Raw genomic sequence first — 13,675 nt, 5'->3', positions numbered from 1 at the left:
TCTTAAATCTCGCGGCATCCCGCATAATGAAGCTCGCCGGATGCGCGGCAGAGAACTTTATTGCGAATTAATGTTTCTTTTTTTTTCCAATTTCTTTCGACGGTATGCGGTCTACCTGGCTCGCGATTCAAATGTCACTAGCTCCGGACTCGATTAATTGTGCACCAGCGCGCGTGTCCACGCCTTCGAGTGATAAATCTAGAGTCGCAGAATTACCTACCTGCGACCAGTGGGAGTGGGAGTTCGGAGGACGTTCCATTAATTAAATCTGCCGATAAGCGCTAACATTACTTAACGAGTTCGCATAGCCTATTAACATTTGTGTGGTAAACGTTATTTCGATCAGAATTGAACACCGAGAGACGCGGAGCTGAGCCGGTTTCCAGATGCTGTTGCGGGACAACGCGTTATATTGTTACGCGCAATAAATCATGCTTCGACCGTGGAGTTAGTTTCGCCACCCGCTTAGCAAACGGGTTAATCAATTTCGTTTTGGCAGCCGCGTTATCTCAGCAGTTTATCTTCGGCATTGATGATCGAGGAGCACTGCGTTACGTTAAATGCACACGCTGCATCTTCACAAAGGCTGCCGCAATCATCAATATATTCCCGTCATATGTCATGCGTCTCGCAGCAAACCGTCGCGTTGCGTCGCATCGCGTCACGGCGATTCAGTTGTTTTAGGATCGCAAACTGAAGGTGCCTGACTGGCAAGAAAAGGGCCTGAAGGTGGACTCGGCGAGGATGGATACGGATGGCGAAGTTTGTTTTTATTGGACCAAGAGGAGAATCTTCATCCGCGTGTGATTCCTTTGACGGACGGTCGCTTGGTGCTCTTTTTTCTCTTTCTTTCTCTCTGTCTCTCTCTCTCCCTCTCTCTATGGTTAAAAAATAATGATGTCCCCAGGCATGACGGCGAAGTCAAGGGTTTCTTTATAGTATCCCGGCATGTCCAGTCGGTGACGGATTCTGAGAAAATAATCGCACTTTCCAGTATTTACGAATATCCCACAGAATATCGTGTACCAAGTAAATGCACGATTCCGTCTGGCACGAAAGTTTATTTTTCGACGAGTAGTCGAGAGGATTCACTTGGTCCCTTTGCGCGTGACGTGACTTTTGATCTCTGGGGATCGACGAGAGAGTCGTATTCTCCTCGGTTTCGTGAACAACACGTATTATAATGTTTTCTCAAACGTTGTAGGATTACCCACGGAAAGTAGAATTAAATTATGCTTCCCTTTCCTTTAATACATCACCCTCAAATGTACAATATATACCTTCAACAAAATTATGTATGATACGATTTTATTGCGAAGGAAACACACAAAAGATCGCGAATAATATCTGAAAAACTGGCCTGAAAACTTTCCTGCCATACAACTTGTTATTTTTTAGTAGTAATATTCAAAGCTATTTACTCTAGTTTTCACTTGATACAAAGAATACGCAGCTGTCTCTTTATCATAATTTAGTTTAGTATTGAACAGAAATGTCAATGACGACGAAACAATTTGGCAGAATCGTCGTGCGACAAGATGGACTACAATACCAAATATAATAAACGAAATTTTCAGGTCACTGCAACAATAAAGTTTTCCAATGTTAGTTCGACAACTGTGTGAATCTTGAATATGAATTGTCTAAGTTTTGAATGCTAGCAAAATTTTCTGCATTAATAGCACAATATCTTCTTTAAGCAATTATAACTGAAAAGAAAAAGAAAAAGAATAAGAAAGGGAGAGAAAGAGCCTTTTAAAATGATCATAGAAAAACAATTAAATATTTGTGCCTTAAAAAACTCTAACTGCAGAAATTTTTAAAAGATAAATTACACCTTAATTACAGAGAAAATTATAGATAAACTGGAGAACTTACTAAATCAGCAAGAAGTATGACTTTTGAAAAGTTCGAGTTTGTGTGGTAATACATTTCTTTCATTTATTTTTCCTCCGGCAAATGTTACAAGTTAGCTAAAATTAAAGTTAGTTAAAATTAAAAAAAGATCGTTACTCATTACTTTATTCCATCCGTTTACTCGTGATAGTTCGCGGGAGTTCTTCCATTTTACTGGCAAAACTTTCAGAGACGTAACATTGCCAACCGTCCTTACGTTATAACATTCTCCACGCGCAACATCTGCCGGTGCTTGAAGTCGACGATACAAACTCGCGCGGAATTCCATAACTAGATAGGAGAAATAGCGAGAGCGCGGCTGGTAAGAGGCAACGATATATAGGATATATAGGAACAAAGAGAGGCGCGTACGCGCGGCTTTGCCACCTGTCCCATCGTAGTCTAAGAATAGAGCAATGCAGCAGCGCGAGAAGAGCAGCATCGTCGGCAAGATGCTGCGTGCTCGCCGGGTCATGCGCCGGTCTTCTTTCTCCTTTTTCTCATTCTTACGCCCTATCCCCAGAGGCGAGAGTTGGCCGCCTCTCACTATCTTCGAGCATTTCCTCGCATCGGATGACTTTCTTCGGGGCGTGCGGCTAATGAGAGAAAAAAATCAGAAAATAATTGCTACCACCTCGTACTAGTGGCTATGCTCAACAGCGGTTTTCGACCAGACCGTTTTTAGCCACTGTTCGTAGTCGCTGTTCTTTGGCACAAATAATTAAAACGTGTGTATTTCGCAATTTTTGGGATATCTTAGTGTAGTAAAAACGATAAAAGGATAATGATTTTTGATACGATTTTTTTATTATATTGTATTATATTGTATTGTTTTTTTTATTATATTATATAAAAAGGTGATATAAAATTCCAAACACTAAAAAGAAATTTATATATATATTCAAGAATTCGAATTTAAATTTCTTTCAAGAAAACATAAAAATTTTATACATATATAATTCTTCCTTGTCAGGTTATTTTATTTAATCTTTTCTTCCAACTCAAAAGAGACATAACGTGCGGCTCCACGGTGAAAAGACACGCGCGCATGACCGATCCTGATCCGCCAGTAGACCGACAACCTTTCAAATCCCTTCGGCGTCGAGGATTTGTAATTTTTACGAGCTATAATCTTAACGAATCGCTAATCCCGCGGAATGACGACTATTTTTCAAAGTGTCCTCTTTTTTCCTACTCGCCGCGAATCCTTCCACCGCCACGGGCACGGAATCTTGGCGTCGCGAATTCGGCGTCGTATATTCCTTACGGCCCTATATATTCGGCGGACGAGTGGTATTTAAGTCTTTGTAATCCGGCGAAGTTTTGCGGGGGAGCCGAGCAGTGAGTCATGGCAGGTGCTGCCTGAAGAACGAAGAGAAGACGAGGCAAGGACCGCGTTCCCCGTTCCCAGCGAACGCATCTTCCCCCTTCCCTTAAACTTTTCAGCTGTTTAAGACTACAGTATGAGCATCGCGACAACGGGGAGCCCTGCGTTATTTATCGTCGATGTTATATTCGACAGTTATAACTTCTTTCGCTTCGAATGTGTTTGTAATATGCATCATCACAAACATATTGACACAATTGTGAAATTTTAATTATTTTTTTTTTTAATTCTTTTAATGTTAATACTTTTATTGATGATACTTTCTTTTCCAAAATAAATTCATTATATTTGTTTTTTAAAAATTTTTAACCAAGATCTTTTTGTCATCGGAAAACGAGTTTTATCGAATAGTTTTATTGAATAATAGAGGTATTGTGAGAATCAAAATTAAGTTTCAAGAATTTTGACGCCGATTGTATTTGTTGAAATTTTTATGGTTGAAACGTTTTGCTGAACAAGACAACAACGATACGCAGAATGTCAAGCGATAGCGGACAATCGATTTTGTGCGATCCTGCGACTCACGATGACTCGGATGTCATACTTGGGACTTTTCATGTACTCGAGTCTTTACACGCCTCCATCGCAGTGCCCGTCTATGGGCGAGCATATAAATTACGCTCTCGTGAGTGGAACCACACCGTGACAGCAGACAAAATACTCGGTCCCGCGTGGTTCCTAGATCTGCCGGTGATATCTTTACTAAACGTAGTGCCACCCAAGGTGTTAGCCAGTCCGAGATGGCACAGCCAGATAGACGACACCATCCCCATCGCATTAGCTATTTTACAGTCGGAGATGCACCTTGAAAAATGGAGGGAACACAAGGGGGCAGAGGAATGGGAAATACGCGATCCTGGCAAGTGGGTGACAATGAAGTTCTGGGCATCATCGAGATGGTCTCAAGGGGGAAGGTCAAAGATCCCTCTAGGGAAATATCAAAACCGGACATAACAAAACACCGTATTAATCTATACAAGCATAAATAAATGTGGATGTTTAATAATCATTTTTATAGGAACAGCTATTGTAATTACAGTTATTTGTTGAATTTCTCGTCAGCTCGGTTGTAAGTTGCGTCGATACGACGAACTGATGAACGACCTGGTTGCAATTTGTATCGATTTATCACGGTATGTACTATGTACACATGTACATATTGATTGTTGTCGTAAGTATACAACGTAACAACTACTGCTGAGGCATGCGGGTGCATTTAGAACGCTGTTCATGATGTGGGCAATTTTAACTTTATATCACGTGTCGGCTTTATAAAACTACGATCGATCACATACGTATGACGTTCCTCGCTGCGATCACTTTTGACAATGATCGTTAACATCAGACGGAGAAAGGCGCTTTTGAGAAACGAGCGCATCGCCAACATCGTGGTGTCGGTAGCGGCGAGGTGAGGCAGCGAGGTGGGGAAACGCACTTTCAGGAGCGAGAAGGAGACTGGGTACAGGTGCGGTCTCTGACATGCTGCTCGTGCCGCAACAAAGTGCAATCGTATGCACACACCCCACCGTGATTGTTCGCCGAACGAGAGGACGGTGAGTATAAGGTATGCAAGGAAGAGAAAAGTGAAAGATGACGAGCGCATCCGTGATCAATGCGCTGCACTGTCATGTGGTAAAACTGTTTCCATTTCGTTGCGGAGTTATTTTTTTGTCGCAATTTATCATACGTTGACGACGTAGAAGGAAAAGAGAGAAAGGATAAGATTGAGGAAAAAAAAGAGCGATATTGAAAAAGAATATATAAGATAATTAGGTAGTACGGTGAACTCATTCATTTGCATAAAGTGCAATTGTGGATTTAAATAGTCGAACAAACGCGATACCCCACAGACGCCGCAATCGCCCAATGAAATAAATTACGCTTGGCGCAGCCGCTGTTTCTGCGCTCGTGCCGTTTCGCAATTGCAATTGCGATTGCACGTTCGCGCCGCGACTCTTCCGAGAAGAAGGACAACGCACGACTCGCGGAAGAGAGAACGAAGAAATGGAGATCGATGAGAAGGTGGAATGGGAGAAGTTACGGAGATCCGTGAGCGGCAGCGATGCTATCGCGCAACCGTGTCTCGCGGCGTGTTCGATCGAGAGAAAGAAAGAGAGAGAGAGAGAGAGAGAGAGAGAGAGAGAGAGAGAGAGAGAGAGAGAGAGAGAGAGAGAGAGAGAGAGAGAGAGAGAACTCTTGGTGCTCACCTTGCCGATTCTTGGCTCACCTACCACGAAGGTAGAAGTGTAACCTTGGTGCTTTAGCGCCGCGGCGCGGAAAGAGAAGAGAGAAATCTCGGAGAACTTTACGATGAGCGCGCGTGGAGAATGCCGCGCGCGAGGAGGATTCTTTAACCTTTTAGCATTAGGCGGCACGCCTCGCTTCTCGATCGCGATCGATCGGGACGAATCGCGAGTATATCGCGTGTACGCGAAGAAGTGGAAGGTCTTGTTGCAAGATCGAGGTAACGTTATTTCTGCCGCAGGGACTTATCGCTGAAGTTCGTTCCGCCGAGTCTCGTGGCACAGCAAGTGAATAGTACTTCATTCTACAATTACAACTTGCCATTTTTGTTTAATTCTAACGATTGCTTTTTAATGCTTGGTAACGTTGAGAGACATTATCGGCATTATTGATTCGTCGATTCTACACGTTCGAATTAAGAAAAGCTGTTCTACCAGATCGCTACGATTAATCTTGCCGCGAATGCGACAGCGCAAAAAGAGAACGTGGCATTAGTTCAATAAAAGGAATGCTCTTTGAGAAACTCCGAGGTAGAGATTTCTCTCGAGCGCTAATGCGCCCCCACACGCGTGCACCCGCAAAAAACGCTGAAACCTCGACGGAGGGCGGAAGAAATAGAGCGAAAACGAGCGGACGGAGATGGCCACGGGGGCCGTAGCCGGGGAACAATGAGGGAGCCGCTCGTGACAGCCTCCGGAGGAACGCACGCGTGATGTATGCTCGGTCAGAGCTCTGCAACGAGATGAAGTCTGATTGCACTCCCGCGCACTCTGCATGCCCATTACAACTACTGTTAAGCGGCAGCTGTTTCGATGTGCGGCTTAACTCGGGACCGCACCTCGGCGTACGGATGATGAACAGATAGAGAGGATATTTAAGAAGATTTATGAGCTCCCGGTAATACCTTGGGGCCACGGACCACGGCGGTGTCATCTTCGCATCGGCAGCGCGGCGCGGCGCGACGCGGCGGAGCCCAGGCTGAGTGCCGTAGTTGCCTTGATTTTTAACCACGCCGGCGGTCTTGCTACTCGCGCCGCTCGAAACGCGATGCCGAATAGCCAATGAGCACGCTCATTCGATTTTTCGAGCAAGCCGTATCTAGTTGTGCCTGTAATGTTGCCATTCCGGATTTATCATGGGATATTTACAACTGTGCCGAAGAACGGGCTAAAAGCTGATTGCGTTAGGGCCGATTTCACCGTTATCGCCGTCCCAAGATTTCGAGCGCGACGAAGCTCAAATGGAACTTACGGATCCTATCTTCTAAGGGCGTCTTCCATCCATCCACCCTTGAAGCACGTCGGCGGCGAGGCATAGATGAGGCGTAATCTAAGCCACGCGAGATCCCCGTCGTTGCACAGGCCCCGCTACTCATTATCTCGGTGAGGGAGATCGGGCCGGGCTTTAAATCAACGTCCCTTGCGACAATTAACTCGCCCGTGTGAGTGAATAGAGGTGGTACGCCTAGCGAGCGAGCGAGCGAGCGACCGAGTGAATCACGCGCGCCACCACCTGCCGGAGCGTGACCTCTTAATGCGCGTGGCGAGAGACGAGGCCGCCTCGACATCGGCGCGGACACCGGCGAGAGCCTCCTAAAAAGGAACCACCGCTCCTTACATCAGCAGATGCGTCAGATAAACGTGAAATCATTTTGCTTCATCTACAGTGCTTAATTAAATTACGTGCCGGATTAACTTGAACATTTTGGCTCGAAGTCGTTATCGGATTTCTCGCGGGACTCCTCGTATATATTTTTAAGTTACGTCGGTTACAGCGAGCCATTTATATTTCAGATATGATCTAATACTATTAATACGCGAATATATTAAAAACTTATCCAATGACGTTTGGTTTACGCCAATGCTCGCTCAGTCTTCTGCCTCATCCAGACTCTCTTCTCTCTTCCTCTTTCTTTATCGTTTTTCGCTCGGTACTCTAGAGGAGGTAGAAGGAGCGAGATAATGGAGAAGAAAGAAGAGTATATACTACCCACCCTTCCTTTTATAGTCCACTCTGTGAGTTCCCCTCCTCCACGGTGCTCGTCGTCTACCCGAGTCCGAATGTAATAGCTCTGACATATACTCACTAGCACACGTGCACGTCTTCTACATAATGTTCAGATCAAGCTGGACGCGTCGTGTTCCTACGAAAGGGCCTGGGAAAATGACTGGATAATCGACTACCACGGCTGCCTTCGACGCATCATTCGCCTCTATCTCAAACGCGGGCGGGGTCATAGGTCGTTGCTATAAACCCACCGATGTTATTACAGGTGCATGCGAAGATCCCGCACTACGCCCTCGCATTATGATTCGTGCGAAATGAGAGAAGAAAACTAGTTTAATTCGATTTGCGAATTGAAAATTAATTTTTTGCGCACGAGCTAGATATTTTTCAATTTATCGCGACAACGCAATTACGCGCTATCTTGAGAAATCGTTCCGGCATATTATTTTTTTGTTAATATTCAACTATCGTAATCGTTAGAAAGAAATCTAGACCACCTCCAACCACGTCATCCATGTGACCACTTATTTCCTAGAGGACGAGGCTAAGTAGATGAGAAAGATCGCTAAACCCTCATCCGTCATCGGTCGTCCGTTCGCCAATCACGGGCCAACGCCAACGGTTCCGTGAGTGCCATCGGCGTAATCATTTACTCTCCGCGTTGATTAATGGTAAATGCAGCGTGCATCTTGACGAGCTGAAACGCAACACCGGCCTCCACGTAGACAGGCGCTTTTTGTCCCCGTCCTGGGGTCTGACGGACGTGCGCCGTGTTCGGTGCGACAAAGACCGTAAGCTTATGTCGGCCATCGTCTTAAAGCATTCTCGATGTTCATTCAGGGAAGTAAGATCATAAGTCTTGCGGATGTAGCGACTCGATATTCAGTCCTAGGACAACCATAGGCCACGTGTACGCTCCTTAATGGGAGTGAAGCGCGATAAATCGCTCACTATTGTTCCCGACCTAGCGAAGGCAAGTAAATTATTAGTATAATCAATATTGTTCTCCCGCCAGTCCGTGGAATCCCAGAGCAAAGAGGAAAGAGAATTTTTAATTATAACAGTTGAAAACATTGTAATAAGCGGTTGTTGTTTTACGTAATATGTAATAAATGGTATATACAGGGAGATATCATATTTGAAAAACTTTATTTGCCGATGCTTCGGAGCGTCTCGCTTCATCACGCCTACAACGAATGTTGACGAACGATACGACAATAATCAATAACAGTATACAAGCGAGTCTCGTAACTTATTTGCAAACAAATATCATTTTTTTACGATACGATCAGTTTTTGACGTAGCTTCCGTCAGTGCAAAATATTGACGCGGTCTTCCGGTGACAAATATCGAGTTTCATGGCGGGACGCGAAAGGGCCGGAGAGACAGAGAGAAAAAGAGGAAGAGATAGACACCTATCGAGGGAAGATTTACGTAACGGCTCATGCACGCATGATCGAATACGTGTCAGTCTGCGTGCATCCGTACATTCACATGTGGTTTTGGGCACCTGCTCGTGGGCCATGACCCCTTATGCATAAGAGAGGAAGGAGTGAGCGGTGTGCCCCCCGAGAAAAAGTCTCGTGGGTAGAGAGAGGAGGGAGATCAAGAGACTCGGCCGGCATCCTTCGCTGATTGACGAGCACCGGAGTCACTGAGATGTGCCCGAGAGACGGAGCAATAAAGCACGTGCGCGCATAAACGCGAGAGAACGATCTCGGGAACGAAACACCTGCCTGTTCCGTTCGTGAATACGCTCAAAGGGAGCGGTATCTCCGGGGGGGGGGGGGGAGGGGGAGGAGAAGGAAGGCATCGCGCGACCGTTGATACATATTCATTCCCGAGCGAGATACACCGGCCATAGTCTTCTATCGGTGATGACGATTTGTATGAAGTAATAGAGATTGATTAGGCCATTTCGCTTCGTTTCCGATGCACCGAAGCGGTTGCCACGAAACGACCATTTCTCGCGGCCTCGCGAGTTTCCATAAAAGTTTTATGCATCTCCATATTTGTCCCGCTGACTACCCACGCGTTTCACGACGAGCACGAGCGCGAGCACGCTCGTACGTTAAAAGAACGACTAAAATGAATTACCCTCTCCGATACGCGAATCGAGTTATCTGGCAAACGATTTCCACGAGATTCACGCGTCTCATTAAAAATCCGTCGTTCTGAAATGGCTTCCGCATGCGTTCCCGTGCAATAAAAAAGCCCATAACTGATGTATTCAGGTTATACGGTTAATAAATAAATAAGAATCGCTGGTAATGGTTCCCACGTACAATTATCCGCGTAAATGCGAACTTAATGGATGCGAGTAGTGCATCGTACATTATAAATAAATACGGCGACTCTTGGCATAACGAGTGCGCCCGTATACGGGGTGTAAAACATGTGGCGGATGCTGTAAGAGTCCTCGCATAATCATCGATGTGGATTAAATTTTTTATACATGCACGTGAAATTATTTATGATCTACTATTTATTTACATAAAAAACTCTACTAATTTTGAATAAATTTATATTTTTTTAGTTTTGTTCTCGGTTATATAAGGTATTTGCTGTTATTTCTTTCTTTTTTTATGTCTAATATCTAACGGGATCATATTACACTGAACATTAAAATATAAGAATTATGCGACCGATGTTACGTTCGTCAAGTGAGATATCAAAATATGTCTTACAATCTAATTATTTTATAATTGTTCGTACTTGACGAGCGCTCTGTAAATGCGCATTGACTATCGTGAAGCCTGACGTAAATCGCGGTCGTGCGGTTGTGATTGGAAGGAAAAAAAGAGAGGAGAGTCACGCAACGCGACGCAGGTGCTCGCGAAGATTCAGAAGAGAGAGAGGCACGCGCAACGAGATCCGTAGCGCGTGCGCGTGAAAGTTGCACGCCTGCCTTTTGGATCAGGTCGATTGCCCTCTCGATCCCCCTCGGCACATTTGACGGCAATCGGGGCATCGTGCAATGCGGACGTGCGAATGGATGCGTTTAATTAGAATTAATGCGGTTGCCCGTCATTCGCGAGTATCATTCTTCCGCAGGTATCACAGGATGTTGAGCAAAAAATAACGATTACCCAAATTGGCCAGTGATTGACTTTCTTCACGATCAAGTTCCATTGATAAAAAGCGATACCGATCTGGCCATAAGGAGGTGTTGGAGGTAATTAAATTCACATTCATTTATAAATGTTTCATAAACTTATTTCATAATATGTTATTCATATAAAATTTTATTTCGGTTAAGACGATCTTTCGATCTTTAACTAAGTGTTAACGCAATTAATTTTAATTATTTCATGAAATCCCGGTTATTTCAATTATTTCGTGAAATCTTTTGTGAAAACGAAAACACTACACGTTTCGTCTCTCTAATTTATTTTGCAAGAATAATTAATTGTAGTTGAATCGGATTTTCATAATTATTTATACGAGAAAATCTGGCTTGGTTTGTTGGTGGCATTCTACAGCGCGGTCATAATTAACGAGAGCACTTTATTAAACGTCGCCGTGTTAATGATCCTTACTTGTCACGCACACGGATAACGTATGAGATTGTGGACGATTACGTTCCGTTAAATTGAAATTCTGTCGGTCGGCGTACCGCGAGGCCTTCACGTTGCGCGTCGCTACGTCGAACGATTTATATTAACGGACCGTTAATTAACGTCATCTCATTGAAACCGGTTCGCTCGTCGCCGTCACACAACGTGGCCTGGCTTGCTGAGAATTTACATGTAATTATGTTAAAATATTGTGATTAAACGAGAGCATTATGTCGATATCGATGCTAAGCTATACAATCTGTTACAAATGACTAAAACCGTTCGATGAAAATAATTAATTAATCACGCACAATCATACCCGGTTATGAAAACCCGATTATCAAAGAGATAAATATAAAAAGAGATAAATAAATATCCTATACTATAATTGACTGTTAGAATGCTTTTATTAAATTTCAATGTTTGCGCGAAATCACTTTGATTGCACCTCATCATTAAAAATAAATGTATGAATGCGTAAATGTCACGTCATATAAATAATTTGATAAAAGGAACAGTGAGAGATTTCGGCATGTAGGCAGCGAGGAAAACTATGGCAAATTACGTTCTTACACGAGAATCGAAAGCGATCCTTTGATCACGCGGCCGAAGTGTTTTTCAGCGTGGTGCCCCTTGTCGCTCGTTTCGGCGCATCATTTGTAAGTACGGCAATTTTGCTTTTTGTTGCACTTCTCTTACCGCCGATACGACGATAATTCCGCGAAGAAAAACCTTCGGCCTGATTCAGCCTCATTGGGTAATTTGAGTAAACCTGACGAATGCGTGCGATTTCGTTCAGAAAATTCGCCAGCGATTTATGTCATGCTTACCGGTACCGGTTCGTTCGCGATTTTCGCGACAGACAAAAAAGTCCTCAATCAACGTTTATCTCTTATATTCGCAATTTACTTCAACGCAAAAAAAGTATCCTTTACGTTTAAATACGCACATGACACTTGAATATATTTCCTTTATAAGAGATTGCATGTTCCGCTTGACTAATATCATGGTACTAATATCAAGATACATCTTACGTATGTATTCTACAGTATATCGTATATTTAAAAAAAAAATTCAATTTGACTGCATAAATCTGCTGGATAGTCTCGGAAGAGGCCCGAGGTACCTCCAAGTCTAACCGGTTGCCTTTCGACGGCTCTGAACTGCCGGCTTCACTCCGGCCGGCCAGAGAATCATCAAAGGCAACATCGTGGAACGTCGTTCAGACTAAGCGGCGCTCTTCGCAGCGTCAGACAGGCACGATAATTATTCTGTAATTGAAACACGTAGACGCGCGTGCCGGCAAACAAGGCATGATGCGCCATTTAGTTATTATGCGCAATGTATGAGTGAACGGCTGCTTCTGGAAACCACTTTGCCGTTTCACGGATTCGCATGAGAAGGATTCCATAATGAGACTGAACCGAGAAACCGTCTCATCTTTTCATGGAGAGATCAGAAGCGATCGTGATGGAGAGAAGATGGCAATAATATTAAACGGCCGTAAACAATGTTTTCCAAGAAAATTTGCTGCTACAATCAATGAAGCATTTATTGAGACATTTGTAGCAATTTGTGGCAAAGGGAAGATCAATCGTTATACATTTGTTAATGATTTAATTAATTATTATTTACGAGACGCAAATAATTTTCTCAAAAAAATATTTGCGATTCCTCAAATTTAAAGTATATTGTTTATATTTTGAATGAAGGTTTCTTCAATGCTTTATGTCTTATAATTTTATTGTAATATTGTTTATAGTATTGTTTGATATTTTTTGTTAGTGTTTTATATTTATAATTGTAAATTCCACATATCGTCATTTCAATTTCCGAATTGTGTGTAACTATACTGACATTGTGGTGCATTTATGTAACGGAATTGCCCTAACTAAGTAATTTCGGAATTCCGTAGACGTCAAATTGTCACTGAAACGGAATGTCGCCGCTACGTCAGACATCTGCCGCGGCAATTGGCGTGTCACACCATAAATACCAAGGTGGAACATCGCACTGGCAAGAACATCGCGTCTTACGTTTCGCTGTCGCTGCGCTCGATGAGCGAACTTTTTCGTCAAATGGGCGTGTGATCGTTTGTCGTGCCGAGATCTCTCCCAAAGAATTCGCCGACGTTCGTGGTGTTGGTTTACCATGAATTGCTTTTAAATACTATCTTCTCTCGCCGTTTTTTCGCTACTGACTTAATTGCTTCATTCCGCTTCCATATGGCTTCGCATTTGTGCTTAATGACTTACGCTTAATGCGTATTTCCACTTCTTTCGTAATAAAAGCATTGAATTATTGCGCATTTAAATTAGTATCGTTCTCAGGCGGCGCGAGATAAGAATATTGTGACCAGAAATTATTTATGAAAACGACTTGCCGTTTTAATGTGACGTATTCTGCCTTTAAAAAGGGGATAACACGCGCTCGAGGCGAGGAATGAGTTTCGAGGTTTATAAGAGCACGTAAAGGATTTGCCATTATGCTAAGCGCATATTCCGAAGGAAGGGCCTCGGGGGCATAGGGCAGCGCGGTTCCCCGCGGCGTGCCGCAAATAAATTTTGCAAGTCCATAAATAATT

At 43.6% G+C, this 13,675-nt stretch overlaps 1 long non-coding RNA gene across 3 annotated transcripts in view; it reads left to right on the top strand.

Moving 5' to 3' along the window:
- Window positions 1–13,675, top strand: part of LOC148935112 (uncharacterized) — a 31,793-nt gene that overhangs the window by 8,268 nt on the left and 9,850 nt on the right. The gene's annotated exons all lie outside the window — the stretch shown is intronic.

This window comes from Pogonomyrmex barbatus, unplaced genomic scaffold (genome assembly GCF_055798465.1).
Source record: "Pogonomyrmex barbatus isolate J1 unplaced genomic scaffold, ASM5579846v1 scaffold6, whole genome shotgun sequence".
NCBI lineage: Eukaryota > Metazoa > Arthropoda > Insecta > Hymenoptera > Formicidae > Pogonomyrmex > Pogonomyrmex barbatus.
Note: the sequence above shows the minus strand (reverse complement) of the source record. Positions and strands in the feature narration are given on the sequence as shown.